Raw genomic sequence first — 16,625 nt, forward strand, 5'->3', positions numbered from 1 at the left:
TGTGGCCAGCAGGACCAGGGAGGTGATCATCCCCCTGTACTCAGCACTGGTGACCTTGAATACTGTGTTCATTTTTGGGCCCCTCACTACAAGAAGGACATCGAGGTGCTGGAATGTGTCCAAAGCAGAGCAACAAAGCTGGTGAAGGGTCTAGAGCACATATCTTATGAGGAGCGGCTGAGGGAGCTGGGGTTGTTTAGCCTGGAGAAAAGGAGGCTGAGGGGAGACCTTATTGCTCTATACAACTACCTGAAAGGAGGTTGTAGCGAGGTGGGGGTCAGTCTCTTCTCCCAAGTAACAAGGGATAGGACAAGAAATGGCCTGAAGTTGCACCAGGGGAAGTTTAGGTTGGATATTAGGAAAAACTTCTTCACCAAAAAGGTTGTCAAGCATTGGAACAGGCTGCCCAGTCCCCATCCCTGGAGGCATTTAAAAGACATGTAGATGTGGTGCTTAGGGACATGGTTTAGTGGTGGACTTGGCAGTGATAGGTTAACGGTTGGACTTGATGATCTTAAAGGTCTTTTCCAACCTAAATTATTCTATGATTCTATGATAAATAAATATTTCAATATCAGTAATTTTTTAAGATCATTTAGTACTAAGAGATGGCATAATGTTCCTGCATTTTCAGTGCCTACATGAATTCTACAAAAATGTAAAAGTTGATAAATTTCTGTGCTTGAAGATTTGACAAATATCTAAGTTAAAAAAGGACCCGGATAACTTTTTATGCCCCTGTAGTGATTATTTGGTTTGTGCCCAATTTTTTTATCATTCTGATTTTTGTAAAACCTGGATTACAATGATCTGAGTACAATTCTAATGGAAAATACCAACTCTTTACCACAAGTGTGGCTGCCAAGGAGGGGCAGTCAAGGAGTGATTTGGAATTCCTCCTTCAGCTTTCCCCTGCTGTGAGGCAAGATGCCATTTCAGCTGAGAGCTCACTCGCCTATTAAGATTCACAAGGTCAGTATTGTTTCTTGCCTCTACAGCCCTCAAACAGCAGCAGTGACTGTTCTTTCCCTAAAAATGGCAATAGTTTTATGGAACTTTCATCTATGTTATATGTACTTATGTTTTCATTCTGAGTTCTGCTCTCCATTATGATGGCAATAGCTATGCAAAGTAAAAATCAACCCATGCTTTAGTAGGTTTTGACTGTTAATGCCTAATTTGGGAAATTAAATGGGCTCAAGTTGCTGCAGTGATATTGAGCGTATAGTTGCGTATCTTAGAATAATAGAATCGTTTAGGTTGGAAAAGAGATATTCCATACCATATGACGTCATGCTTAGCAATAAAAGCTGAGGGAAGGAAGGAGGAAGGGGGGGATGTTCAGTGTTATGATGTTTGTCTACCCAAGTAACCATTATGCATGGTGAGGCCCTGCTTTCCTGGAAATGACTAAATACCTGCCTGCCAATGGGAAGTAGTGAATGAATGCCTTGTTTTGCTTTGCTTGCACATGCAGCTTTGCTTTGCCTATTAAACTTTTATCTCAGCCCATGAGTTTTCACACTTTTACCTCTCCCTCATCCTACTTTGGGGGAGAGTGAGCCAGCGGCTGTGTGGTGCTCAGCTGCCTACCTGGGTTAACCCACAACACCAGAATACCATTAGCCTTTCTTTGCAGAAACAGCACATTGTTGGCTCATGTTCAACTTGGTGTTCACCAGGACCCCCACATCCTTTTTTCAAAGCTACTTTCTAGCTGGGTGTCCTCCATGTCGCAGATGGAGTGAGAGAGAAGCAAAATATATACTTTATTGATATAAACCAGTGAGTTAACAAGGTTCAATGTTAAATGTGACAGTGGTTTAACAAGATTTGATGGCAAGTTACACTTGATTATTTACTGCACAGAGGACAGGGTCAGACAAAACTGTCAGGGAGACCCTCCCGTTGAGTCACGAGGTTCAGAAAGGACCTCCTTGCTTTCTAAACTCCTTCTCAGAGAAGAGCCTAGGTGCGGCTGGATCCAATCCTAGTCCCAGACTTGGTCAACGGTTTATGTCCAAAGGATTATATATGCACAATCAATCCTTTATATCACTTTTAGCTAAGATTTCAAAGTTTAGCATGCTATTAGTCACTTACCGAGGATCTGTTGCATCAAGGAATCTCTCAACCTTGAGGAGTAACCTTGAGAGGTGTCCCTACTCAAGGGGAGATCCTGGCGTGCAGCCCGCTGCCGTGCAGGAGAGCTCAAAGGGCTCTTGGGCTGCTCACTATTTATGGGGGTAAGATCATAGAATCATAGAATCATAGAATTGTTAAGGTTGGAAAAGACCCTTAAGATCATCGAGTCCAACCGTTAACCTAGCACTGCCAAGTCCACCACTATACCATGTCCTCGAGCACCACATCTATCCATCCTTTAAATACCTCCAGGGATGGAGACTCAACCACTTCCCTGGGCAGCCTGTTCCAATGCCTGACTACCCTTTCAGTGAAGAAGTTTTTCCTAATATCCTGTAGTAAAGATAAGGGCTGGCGACCGGAAGATCACGCGCTGTACGGAAAGAGTTAAGGGTCGACCCTCCCTTGTCTCCGCCCCTTATAACATGACACGCCTACTGCTGGGAGTATAAAGGTAAACTACTGCGCAATAAAGAGGGGAGTTGAACACCCATATTGCCTGTGCTGACTGTTCCTTCCCCAGCCCGGGTCGGCTGGAGATCCGCTGGTATAACCTTGATATGTAACGAACGCTACATAGTGGTGACCCTGACGTGATCAGCTGCAGGTAGCAGCGATGGAGCTCGCGGAACTTGTAAAGGTACTAAAGTCGGTAGCGACGGAGGTGGGCGAGGATGGGGCGATAAGGAAAAGGCCCACGGGCGACTGCATCCAATGGATGCTACGCCGGGGAGTGCTCGGCGCTCCCACAGAACTTTTTGGACACCCCAAATTGGGGGAAAATACGCAACGAGCTGACAGAAGCGATCATAAGCAATGTTGGAGGAGCCAGTGACTGGCTTCGCGCCTGGGGAACAGTAGAAAGGGTGCTCAAGAAGGGTTTGCGGCAAAGCAGTGCTGGCTTTCCGCACGTAGTGCGCTGATGGGGCATGAAGTTCCTGGGAACGAAAAGCCAACGGGTTTACTCTCGGAGGGGACACAGGCTGGCTGGGAGGGAGCACAGCCAGGGGGGGCTGACCCAGACGGGCCAAAGGGCTATGCCATACCATATGACATCATGCTCAGCATATAAAGCTGGGGGAAGAAGAAGGAAGGGGGGGACGTTTGGAGTGATGGCATTTGTCTTTCCAAGTAACCATTACGCGTGATGGAGCCCTGCTTTCCTGAGGATGGCTGAACATCTGCTTGCCTATGGGAAGTAGTGAATGAATTCCTTGCTTTGCTTTGCTTGCGCATGTGGCTTTTGCTTTACCCATTAAACTGTTCTTATCTCAACCCACGAGTTTTCTTCCTTTTACCCTTCCGATTCTCTCCCCCGTCCCACCAAGGGGGAGTGAGCGAGCGGCTGTGTGGTGCTTAGTTGCTGGCTGGGGTTAAACCACGACAGTTTTTTTTGGCACCCAACATAGGGTACAAAGGGGTCGAGATAATGACAGATTTAATTGGAATGTGCTAGATCGAAGTTATAGCTGGTATTGCTGTTTAGCTATTAATCAGCAGGTTTCTGTGCTTGCCACGGGGCTTGCTTGCCTTACTGTATATTAGAGTCTAATGCTCGTTAATGGCTGCTTTTTGCTTTCACTGCTTGCTGTACTGCTGAACTGCTTATCATCTTTTACTCCGCTGTGCCTGGGAACATTTTGATAACAGCAATGGCTATGTGCCTGGGCTGGCAGATGGCCAGGGCATCTCTGCTGTTTTTCTGTACTGCTGTACTGGACAGGCTGGAACTCCAGTGTGAACTCGAGTTGAAGGGGTGGCCTGTGGGGCACAGACGGAACCGTTGTTACTGGGGACTGAGCCAACGGAGGAAGGGGAGGCGCAGGGAGGCTATGGCACAGCGGGAACAAAGGAGTCGGGAAAGGTGTTCCCGTTACAAGTGGGGAGTCTAGAGCGGCCACCCATGGAACCTTTGGCACCTCCTGCACCGGCGGATCTGCCACTTCCTCAGTACCCCTGGGGCGAGTTGCAACAATGTGTGGAAAGGGAGCTGACTGATAGGTTGCTGGATTGGGTCCCGGGGGCCAATGTGGGATCCCAGCGGTATCGCGAACTACGTGAAGGAAGATGGCGGGAAGGAGAAAAGGAGGGCAAGACACCATCACCTTCTGAGGACGCCCCGTTGCATCCCAGTGATCGACAGGTGCTGGACACACAGAGAGCAGAGCGCAGGAAAAGATCTGAGGAACAAGGAGAACCGGCGTCACGGCTGACGACATCTAGGGGGGGTGGTAGGGCTCCCTGGCACTGCCAGTGATACCTGAGCCACCAGAGGGACCCCCTACCCCTTGGGCAGTAGGAAAGCGAACTGGTACTCCCTCACAGTGGAGGGAGCCTGTACACGATTATCCCATGAGCTCTGATAGCAGTGAGGACGAAAGGGGCAACGAGGAATTCTCGATTGTTGCTCATCCGCCCCCGCTTCCAAGACCATTATCAAAGAGGGGCGAATCCTTGAAAAAGGGAGTGGGATTACAGACTAACGAAGTTTCAAGGGAACTCGAGGCATTGATCAGCCAATTGAGAGGGGTGGTGGCAAATGCAGAAAGTCTAATGCCAGGGGAAATGCCGAAAGAGAGGGCAATCGGGACGGATTGGCGGATGATTGCAAAAAATTGTGTCTTGGAAGGAGTGCGATTCCAGGCCCCTCCGATTCAAGCATTTCCTATCCAAGCAGCCCCAGGCGGGGGATATGAGTGGCAACTGTTAGATACGAAGTTGGTGAAAGAATTGGCCACAATGGTGAAAAGTCATGGATTAAATTCCCCAGAGACCCAAGTCCTACTAGACTGTGTTTTTGCAACGCCGCTTGCACCTTTTGATATCATTCAGTTGATGTGGGCCGTATTGACCCCCTCGATGATGGTATTGTTTAGGGAGGAGGGGAGGAATCGGTGCACTCGATTGTTATCGAGGCGCAACAGGCCGACCATCCCATGGCAGGAGTGACTTTAGAGCAGCTGATGGGTGAAGGGCAGTTCGCAACTCCTCAGGCACAGGCTCAGCGAATGCGGGGGCGCGATTTTGCTGCATCTTCGAAAGCTGCCCAGGAAGCGATATGCATCATCGCGGTTCTTGATAAAAGGGAGCCTCCATGGGTCCAAATACGGCAATCGTTAAGTGAGCCCTTCACAAAGTTTTTAGACCGGCTGCAAGCGGCGCTCCAGGTTGCTCGACTTCCTGAGCAGGCTAAGGAGGCGATATTGCTTGACTGTGCACGTACGCAAGCAAACCCACAAACCGCAGTGTTGCTAAGACAGTTACCCATAGGGACCACGCTTTCACAGATGATTCGTTACGTGCTGGAACAGGAACAGGTGCAAAGTATGCAACCGGTAGTGGCTGCAGTCCATGCGGCCTGCCGAGATGCACGACTTACGTGCCATAAGTGTGGGGGGCAAGGACACATGGCGCGACAATGCCCTTCAAAAATAAACACCCCCGGAACAGGGGAAGGAGAGAGAGACCTACGATGCTGGCGCTGCGGGTGACTAAGCCACAGAGCTCGACAGTACAAAGCGGGGAGTCAGCAATGGAGACCGGGCTGGGGAAACGAGAAGAGGGGATGGCTGAGGGCCGTGCCATCCCCACCTGCCCCAGCGATCAGCTCAACAGGCCCGACGACAGCAGCGCAATGTGTGGTACAGGGAGTCTTTCCTTCCCCGGGACCAGCACAGTCGCCTGCGGTTCCAATGACGCAATATCCAACTCAGCTGCCTTGGGGAGATGGGAGCGCACAACAGAGGAGGATGGGGATAGAGCCTCGCCGTATGTGGCACTCACCCTAAACATGACCACATGACCAGAAGTAGATATTGTAGTTACCCCATGGCTCCCAGAGTTGGAGGGACCACCACACCTCGTATTAAGAGCCCTTTTGGATACAGGAGCGGATGTTACAGTAATCCCATCACATCTATGGCCAGATGATTGGCCACTCGAACCGAGAGGTTCGCTGCAAGGCGTGGGAGGCATGCAGACCTCGCATCAAAGCAGGAACCCAATGCAAATTATGTTGAAGGATCCGGAATCCGGACAAGCTAGGGTAGCATGGTGTAACCCCGTCATTGCTGAGTTACCCATTGTCATCTTGGGACGATGTTGCTTGCAGAAGATGAATATAGTGCTGCGTACAAATTTATCATAATGGCCACTGCCTGTGTCCGCCCATTAAAACTCACCTGGTTGACAGATAAACCAGTGTGTGTAGAGCAGTGGCCATAGACAGAGGAAAAGAGGGCGGCTGTTCGACAATTGGTACAACGAGAACTTGACGCAGGACACATCGAACCCTCTACAAGTCCCTGGAACACTCCCATTTTCGTGATAAAGAAAAAATCGGGAGCGTGGCGACTGCTACATGATCTACGCGCAGTTAATGCATGTATACAAGACATGGGCCCGCTACAAGCGGGCCTCCCTTCTCCGGCCATGGTTCCACCTGGCTATCAAATAGTGGTTATAGATATTAGAGATTGCTTTTTTAGTGTTCCCTTGCATGAAGAAGATAGAGTACGCTTTGCCTTTACTGTTCCTGAGCCTAACAATCAACACCCGTGCGCCAGGTATCAATGGAAGGTGTTACCCCAGGGCATGAAAAACTCACCAGTCTTGTGTCAAATTGCTGTAGCTGCTGCGATACGCCCTATTCGAGAAAATTTCCCTACGGTCATCATTTTCCATTACATGGATGACGTGTTATTGGCGTCCAACCAAGAGGAGTTACTGGAAAAGGCACGCGTGCAGCTGATAGTCAGTTTGGAGCGACATGGGTTACACATTGAGCCTCGGAAAACACAGGTAGGGCGTGTAGTAAAGTATTTAGGTACTCAACTGAGGCCACGAAGCGTGACAGCACAATCATTTGAAATTCGGACTACAGTGACAACACTCTATGAGGCGCAAAAATTAATTGGACAACTATTGTGGCTTAGAAACTTTATTCCAATATCTGAGGCAGAAATGACTACCTTATATCAACTCCTGAAAGGAGGAGATTCCCCCTAGCTCCAAGGACTCTTTCAAGAAACCATCAGGAGATTCTTAGGACAATTATGGAGAGGGCCCAGCATTGGGGTCTCGCTCGATTTACACCTGAACAACCGGTCACTGCCCTGATTTACATGACCGATACCGCTGGCCATGGTTTACTAATTCAAAATAATGGTGAAAAAGGCTGGCCTTTTGCTTGGTTGTATCAAGGTAAACCAAAGACGGCTTTAATTTCTTAGCCAACTTTATTATCCCAGCTTATTCTCCGCTGTCGGAGGCAAACTCAACACTTAACAGGGAAGGACCCGGAGGTCATCGCATTGCCCTGTTCTTTGGCACAGTGGGAGTCGATAGCTGAATTTACGGGTCGTATTGAAGGTCTAAGACCACACCCCTGTGGGGAGATAATCCAGGTACTCCATCTTTTGCCAGCTAGTGCCATAGTTGAACAACCCACCGGAGGCCGCACAGTTTTTACCGACGCGTCATCGATTACTGGGAAAGCTGTCGTTACATGGCAGGAGGATGGTCAGTGGACCCACATTAGTTATCAAGATCAAGGGCAATCCGTGCAGTATCTTGAGGCCAAGGCGGTATGGATGGCTCTCACTCAATGGCCCGAAGAGGCCTTGGATCTAATCACAGACTCTTGCTATGTATATAAGTTACTGAAGAAGTGCCGATGGGCACTTGGGGCAATGTCGGAGATTGCCGGAATGTTGCTCACTGCGCTGCAAATGAGAACCGCTCCTATCTGTCCTATCCATGTTAATAGTCATAGTTCCATACCGAGTTTTCTTTCTGCTGGGAATGAAGTAGCGGACAGCTTAGCAAGGAGCGTACTGGCGGTTGAAGAAACTTCTAACCTAAGGCGAGCTTTCCGCCTGCATGAGCTGCTCCACTGTGGAGCTCGCGGTTTAGCTAGGCTCGCTGGCATTACGTTGCAAGATGCTCGCTCTGTGATTGCTGCTTGTCCTGTGTGTTCCAAAGGTCCCCTCTGGGAGGCAGGGGTAAACCCTCGAGGGTTGCAGCCCAACCAAATATGGCAGTCTGATGTTACGATTTATGAACCCTTTAATCCACGTAAGTATCTGCATGTCACAGTTGATACCTGCAGTGGAGTTATTTTAGCCACTATGCATGCTAAACAAAATGCTCTCGCAGTTATTTTACATTGGCAGGACTGTATGGCGCAACTTGGCATCCCACAAAAAATTAAAACAGATAATGGAGCGGCATATGTCAGCAAGAAGACAAAGGACTTTTGCGCGCGCTGGGATATTCGGTTGAGTCATGGTATTCCCTACAACAGTACGGGCCAAAGCATTGTAGAACGCGCGCATCGCACATTAAAAGGGTTACTCGACCGACTTAGGGAGGGGGAGAATATAAGCCCAGGAACAGGGGTTCCCCCTCCCCTTGACCCTCCCTTATTTCGGGCACAGCGTCTGTTGACGACGGCACTAATTACCTTAAATCATACCATTCGAGGGAACACCTATAAAACCCAGACTGCAACCCAGGCACATTTCCGGCTCGATGAGAACGAAGGGCCTTACCCTTTGGTTCAAGTACGGGACCTGCAAACCCGTGAATGGAGGGGCCCTTATTCCCTCCATTGCCTGGGGCGTGGGTATGCGTGTGTGCAAACCGAGAAAGGGACGCTAGAATGGGTACCCAGTCAAAATATTCGACCGTATAGACATTAATCAATCTATTGAGTCTTATCTTGACAGGTTACCATTTCCCTATGCGTCCTGATGGTGTGGGGGAGTAATGAGGGAGCTGCGACGAACTACTGGCTGGATTGGGCAAAATCCATGAACGTAACGGATGCATGTCTGTATATGCCGGCTATTGGACAAGCCTCTACCTGTCTATTGTTCACCCCCTACTTCACTAGCGATAAGGGGGATAGTTGCTGCCACATAGACAACTGGTTTCATAATCTTGTTACTTGTTCTTGTCCTTGCTATGCTATTACCCTGTCTATTACGCTTAATTATGCATTCTATGAGTTGTATATTAAGAAGTCTTACCACGTATCGATTATTTTACGCGCAACTTCCCCAGCGTGATCCAGAGCTACTGGAGCTAAGGGAGGGGGAAATGTAGTAAAGATAAGGGCTGGCGACCAGAAGATCACGCGCTGTACGGAAAGAGTTAAGGGTCGACCCTCTCTTGTCTCCGCCCCTTATAACATGACACGCCTACTGCTGGGAATATAAAGGTAAACTACTGCGCAATAAACGTTGAAGCTGAACACCCACACTGTGTATGCTGACTGTTCCTTCCCCAGCCCGGGTCGGCTGGAGATCTGCCGTTATAGCCTTGATATGTAACGAACGCTACAATATCCAACCTAAACTTCCCCTGGCGCAGCTTGAGGCCGTTTCCTCTCGTCCTATTGCTTGTTACTAGGGAGAAGAGACCAACACCCACCTCGCTACAACCTCCTTTCAGGTAGTTGTAGAGAGCAATAAGGTCTCCCCTCAGCCTCCTTTTCTCCAGACTAAACAACCCCAGTTCCCTCAGCTGCTCCTCATAAGACTTGTGCTCTAGACCCTTCACCAGCTTCGTTGCCCTTCTTTGGACATGCTCCAGCACCTCGATGTCCTTCTTGTAGTGAGGGGACCAAAACTGAACACAGCACTCGAGGTGCAGCCTCACCAGTGCCAACTACAGGGGCACTATCACCTCCCTGGTCCTGCTGGCCACACTATTCTTGATACAGGCCAGGATGCTGTTGGCTGCCTTGGCCACCTGGGCACAGTGCTGGCTCATGTTCAGGCGGCTGTCAACCAACACCCCCAGGTCCTTTTCTGCCAGGCAGCTCTCCAGCCACTCCTCCCCTAGCCTGTAGCGTTGCATGGGGTTGTTGTGACCCAAGTGCAGGACCCGGCACTTAGCCTTGTTGAATCTCAAGGTGATTGACTCATAGTCATATTTGCATACTGACCACAGTTTTTAGTTTCTTCACTGTGATTAGGTGGGCGAATTGCACAATAGCCCTTGGCTATTGTGTTGTTATCTGTCTCCCAAATGGATGCAGCCATCATGACCAGATGCATCCATTACTGTCACTGGTGATTATCACCTGAGCAGGGTTACGGGAAATAAAGGGGGGCGGGGGGGGCGGGGGAGGAGATAAAGTTCCGAAAGTTCCGGGGGGGGGGGGGCGGGGCCGGGCAGGGAGGAGCACACCGTCACACCCCAGCATATGTTGGTGTATGGAGTTGGTAGGGAGTGAGTCAAGAACTAGAAAGCATAGTTTTGGAAAGTTACATTCTTTAGCAGTTGCTGTAATTATTACAACTGGAGAAAGAAAATACAAGTTAGCCTAGGAATCCAGGTACCAAATAATGATTTCAGCAGGAATTCTGTAGTAATCAGGGAGTCGCCAGAACAGCAGTTTTCCAAGTTATCTTGCATGCACGCTGCTGTTGCAGCTGGGAGAGAGGAGTGAGAATATGTGAGAGAAACTTAAAACTTTCTTAAATACATTATCACAGAGGTGCTACCAACATCACTGATGGTTGGCTCAGCTTTGGCCAGCAGCAGGTCCGTCTTGGAGCTGGCTGGAACTGGCCCTGTCCAACATGGGTGCAGCTTCTGGCATCTTCTGGCAGCCACCCCTGCAGTCCCCCTGACTACCAAAACCTTGCCACGCAAACCCAATACACTGTTCTAACTGCAAGAACAGGAAAATAGTCTGGAAACATAAAAATTGGTCTGAGAGAACAGCAAACTTCATCATCTATTGGCTGTTACAGGTGAAAACCAGAAATTAACAGCATCTATTGGCTAATCGAAGTGGTGGTGTCCTATGTCCTCTTACGTCTCTATGATATAAAAATGACTTAATTTTTATCCAAAATGGAGCTTCTCTCTCTCAGAACCTCACATGCTGTACGTACTTTTCCTTTTTAAACAGGTTGAATTCTGCACGAACTTTCTATGAGATCTTATACTGTCATCAGGGATGCCTGGCTGACTCCAAACTCCATGATGCGGATCATTTCTGAAGTGAGACTCTGTCTGTTACTTTATTAGTCCCACTCTGGGCCCACTTCTGGTGTCAGTTTGGTTTGTCCTCCCACCTTTAAGATGGCTGGGTTCCCCTCTGGGATTGGCTTGTCCTCCTCTTGGGATGGTTTTCTGAAATCCGTCTAATTCGCTTGATATCGATTATATATATCCATATAAGTAATCTATAATAAATATATCTGCTGTTATATTGCTGGTAAGTTTGCTTCACTAGTGATAATTTTGTAGTAACCTGTAATATTATATATATATACACCTGATTGCTGCTATTTTTGGGTGCTGCTATTATTGATTGTTGCTACTATTGATTGCTGATAATAATTTGTAATAGCTTGATATATATATATTTGCTTTATTAATCATAGGTATACTTGGTAGTGGTGATTTTTGTGGTAATCTGTAATAAAGCAGAGAATTTAGAGGATAAAGCCTCTGTGTCCTTGTGTATTACGGAATCCTGTGAACCCATGGTCATGATCTCCACACACTCCCAAACTGGGCAACCCTATAGGTTGTGACAGCACTTCAGATATTCCACAAAATCCCTTACATAATATATTTGGTTTAAAACAAACAAGCAATAGTATCAATTCAAAGGTGTCATTCTGTTTTGCAGAGCTCAAACCAGATCTGTTTTCTGAAGAAATAAAGGAAAAAAAGAAAATATTTAAGATGTTTTCACCAAAACATTTGTTGGAAACTTAATTCACTCCAAGCTTGGCTTTTGTCATAAAGTGTGCTAAGCAGTGAATACTTATAGTAACTATTTAAAAATTCAATTAAAGTGTCAAAGTCACAGAATTTTGAGAAAATAGATGAATTTTTAATGAAACCAATATTTTCTGTGAAAGTTTGAGGTAATGCTATTTCTCACTAAAAGTGTTTGCCTCTGCGAAGTCAGATTTTGTGAGGAAAGCAATTAATTAATAATAACTTAAAAAAAATAATCTGTATTTTACCTTCCTTGTATTGAAAGGCAAAAAACACACCTAAAAATGCAGTGGGAAATATAGACCTTGCCTAAGACCTGTAAAACTCTGTGTACTTTTTCAGAGCTGCTTAAGCAGAGCAGAGGCAAGGTGAGATGCTGCAAAAGTGGCTCTGATCAATTCTCTCTTCAATGAATTGCCTTATTGCAGGATCATAAAGGACTTAATCATGTGAAAGCATTTGGGAGGCTATATACTCAACTAGTGTAAATTCAAAACACTGATTAAAGAGTTTAGTAACAATACTGATAAAAGATTATAGATTATCAATAAACCACTTCAATAGGATTATTAAAACCTATGCAAATATGTCTTCACTGATAATCCAGTTAACTCAGAGTTCACTTGCTTCTCTACTATGTAGAATGATCTCAGTTTAGAACTCCAGGGGGAAAAAAAATCATATGAACATAAGCATGATTTTCTAGGCAATATCAAAGCTCCACATAGTCTAGTATCTCTTCTCTAACAATAACACATACATGAAAGGTATTAACGAAGGGAATCATCATGATTATTATTCTCCAAAACATCTTCACGGCCCCCAGTAATTTGTGTCTAAATGACTTTGAGCCAAAGATGGTATCTTCATTTACTTCAGTTTAGTTATTTATTTATAGAGTAATTTATAGACAATATTGAAATGCTCTAGATTTACACTTGGCCAAAAAGCTAAACCTCTGTAGAGCTGACATAGCTAATTTCAGAGTATTATGAAAAACATGTAAGCCTTTGGGCTAACAGAAGAGTGCACTGTTGTATTAGGTATTAGTGGGGGGGCTGCAGGGGTGGCTTCTGTGAGAAGAGATTAGGAGCTGCCCCCATGACGGATAGAGCCAGTTCCAGTCAGCTCCAAAAAGGACCCGCCGCTGGCCAAAGCTGAGCCAATCAGTGATGCTGGTGGCATCTCTGTAATAACATATTTAAGAAAGGGTTAAAAAATGCTGGGCAGCAGCTGTGAGAGAGAGGAGTGAGAAAAATGTGAGAGAAACAACTCTGCAGAAACCAAGGTCAGTGAAGGAGGGGGAGGAGGTGCTCCAGGCGCCGGAGCAGAGATTCCCCCCCCCCCGTGGAGAAGACCATGGTGAAGAACGTTTCCCCCTGCAGCCTATGGAGGACCATGGTGGAGCAGATATCCAACCTGCAGCCCGTGGAGGACCCCACACTGGAGCAGGTGGATGTGCCCTGAAGGAAGCTGTGACCCTGTGGAAAGCCCATGTTGGAGCAGGCTCCTGGCAGGAACTGCAGCTGTGGGGGACACACACTGGAGCAGTCTGTTCCTGATGGACTGTACCCCATGGGAAGGACCCATGCTGGAGCAGTTCATGAAGAACTGTATCCCGTGGGAGGGACCCCATGTTGGAGCAGGGGAAGAGTGTGAGGAGGAAGGAGAAGCAGAGACAATGTGTTATAAACTGACTGCAACCCCCATTCCCTACCCACCCTGCACCACTCATAGGGGGAAGAGGAAGAGGAGTCGGGAGTGAAGTTGAGCCTGGGAAGAAGGGAGGGATGGGGGGAAGGTGATTTTAGGGTTTTTTTTGAGTGAGAAATACTCACTATCCTACTCTGTTATTAATTGGCAATAAATTAAATTAATCTTCCCCAAGTCGAGTCTGTTTTGCCCATGATGGTATTTGATAAGCGATCTCCCTGTCCTTATCTCGACCCTCGAGCTTTTTCATCCTATTTTCTCCCCCTGTCCTCCTGAGGAGGGGGAGTGATAGAATGGCTTGGTGGGTACCTGGCAGTCAGCCAAGGTCTACTCACCACAACTGTTCTAGAGCTTTAATTTATCCATGCATTTCTTCTTAAGTCTTTAATCCTTATTATGATACTGAATTTGGAAATAAAATGAATAAGAGAGAGAACCTTTGTCATTAAATAACATCATTGAATTGGACACAGCTCACAAAATTGCCTCCTGCAATCTGCACTTGCTGTCCATTGGGGGAATTTTCAGTGAAGATCAGTTCAGCTCAATTATTCCAAAGGTTTGAACCAACACTTTAAATCAGAAAAACAAAAATCTTTGGTATCTCCCAAGATAGTGATAACTACTTTACACACATACTGTTGTAGCATCAAAATAAGACAAGTAAAGGAAATGGGAGAATCTTGACCCTGAAGAACATGGAAACAAATTTTCAGCTATGTCAGCTGAGGATTTGGCCAAAATTCTCTATTTCCCTGAGCTTGGGGGGTGGACGACATGTGGGAAATTTGGGTGGATTTATGTTGATGCGCAGTCATCTCAGATGCAATTTGTCACTTCAGAAGCGGCCACGCTTCAAACGCCAGCAGCTCTTACAATGTAAACTACATATAGCTTATGGAAATACAAATGTAAAATATTAAATCCTGATATGCTTACAGCCTTCCTATATTTCACAAGAAGATAAGTTTTATATAAACTGTAAAGTATTAATTATTATTTCTGTGTAAGAAATTAATCCTCAGCAGTCTCTCATGCTCAATTGAGCTAGTGGGACTGGAGTTCCTTCACAACATTTAAAGACTGTGTCTAATTACTCAGTTTTAAACTGTATTGAACTGCCCTTTCAGAGAAAGATGGATATCAGAATGCCTTAAATTTCTTCAGAAGTATATTGGCTTTGACTAGGATGGAGTTAATTTTCTTCATAGTAGCTTCTAAGGTGCTAAGTTTTAGATTTGTAACCAAAACAGTGTTGATAATACACCCATGTTTTAGCTATTGCTGAACAGTGTTTGCACAGCATCAAGGCCTTCTCTGTTTCTCACTCTGTCCCTCCAGCAAGTAGGCTGGGGGTGCACAAGAACTTGGGAGGGGACACAGCCAGGACAGCTGACCCCAAATGACCAAAGGGATATTCCAGACCATATGATGTCATGCTCAGTATATAAGCTGGGGGAAGAAGAAGGAAGGGGGGGACGTTCGGCGTGATGGCATTTGTCTTCCCAAGTAACCGTTACGCGTGATGGAGCCCTGCTTTCCTGAGGATAGCTGAACATCTGCCTGCGTATGGGAAGTAGTGAATGAATTCCTTGCTTTGCTTTGCTGGCATGCATGGCTTTTGCTTTACCTATTAAACTGTCTTTATCTCAACCCATGACTTTTCATACTTTTACTCTTCCGATTCTCTCCCCCATCCCACTGCGGGGGAGTGAGCGAGCAGCTGTGTGGTGCTTAGTTGCTGGCTGGGGTTAAACCACGACAGTCCTTTTTGGTGCCCAATGTGGGGCTCAAAGGAGCCTGTGGGAAGGACCTATGTTGGAGAAGTTCGTGGAGGACTGTCTCCTGTGGGAGGGACCCCACGCTGGAGCAGGGGAAGAGTGTGAGGAGGAAGGAGCAGCAGAGACAATGTGTGATGAACTGATTGCAACCCCTATTCCCTGTCCCCCTGCACCACTCGGGGCAGGGAGGAGGTAGAGAAGCCGGGAGTGAAGTTGAGCCCAGGAAGAAGGGAGAGGTGGCAGGATGGTGTTTTAAGATTTGGGATTTATTTCTCATTACCCTAATCTGATTTGAGTGTTAATAAATTAAATTAATTTCCCCGAGTCGAGTCTGTTTTGCCTATGATGGTAACTGGTGAGCGATCTCCCTGTCCTTCTCTCAACCTATGAGCCTTTTGTTATATTTTCTCTCCCCTGTCCATTTGAGGAGGGGGAGTGATAGAGTGGCTTGGTGAGCACCTGTCATCCAGCCAAGGTCAACCCACCAGACATGTTTATTATTATTATATACTCATTTTATAAGTAGTGGTGCATGATTTGCAGAAGACCACATATGAAGATTAGAATAGCCATAAAAAAAGAATCATAGAATCACAGAATCATAGAATGGTTTAGGTTGGAAAGTACCTTTGAAGATCATCTTCATAATAGCTATGAGGCTCTGCAAGTGGAACTGAACAATGACAAGGACGATGGTTCATCTAGCTCGGAGGTGTCGCCGATGTTAAGTTGGCCTATGCCCTGCATCAAAACCGCTTCCACAAAGAAAAAAAGAGGGGTCATTGTCATAGGAGACTCCCTTCTGAGGGGAACAGAAGGCCTGATATGCAGACCGGAACCACTTCTTAGGGAAATCTGCTGCCTCCCTGGGGCCCAGGTTAAAGATGTGAAGAGAAAGCTTCCTACCCTGGTAAGGCCCTCAGATTACTATCCATTATTGATTTTTCAGGTAGGCAGCGATGAAGTTGCAACTAGAACTCCAAGGGCAATCAAGAGAGACTTCAGGGCCTTGGGATGACTGGTTAAGGGATCAGGAGCACAAGTAGTGTTCTCCTCTATCCTTCCAGTTGCAGGGAATGATGAGGGAAGAAACAGGAAGAGCCAGAAGATCAATACCTGGCTCTGAGCCTGGTGTCTCCAGCAAGATTTCAGGTTTTTTAATCATAGGTCAGTCTACAAGACACCAGGCCTGCTGGCGACAGATGGGATATGCCTGTCTCAAAGGGGGAAAAGGAT

The 16,625-nt window shown here is 46.8% G+C and overlaps 1 long non-coding RNA gene across 1 annotated transcript; it reads left to right on the forward strand.

The window, feature by feature from the left end:
- The first annotated feature begins 2,640 nt into the window (after positions 1-2,640).
- LOC148054189 (uncharacterized) lies at positions 2,641-13,446 on the forward strand. The gene is made up of 3 exons (XR_015707641.1): positions 2,641-2,785; positions 11,072-11,163; positions 13,281-13,446. It is a non-coding gene; the product is annotated as an uncharacterized LOC148054189 (long non-coding RNA).
- Positions 13,447-16,625: the final 3,179 nt, after the last annotated feature.

Source organism: Nipponia nippon, unplaced genomic scaffold (genome assembly GCF_047370975.1).
Source record: "Nipponia nippon isolate SJK-2023a ecotype South Korea unplaced genomic scaffold, ASM4737097v1 scaffold_33, whole genome shotgun sequence".
In the NCBI taxonomy this organism is placed as follows: domain Eukaryota; kingdom Metazoa; phylum Chordata; class Aves; order Pelecaniformes; family Threskiornithidae; genus Nipponia; species Nipponia nippon.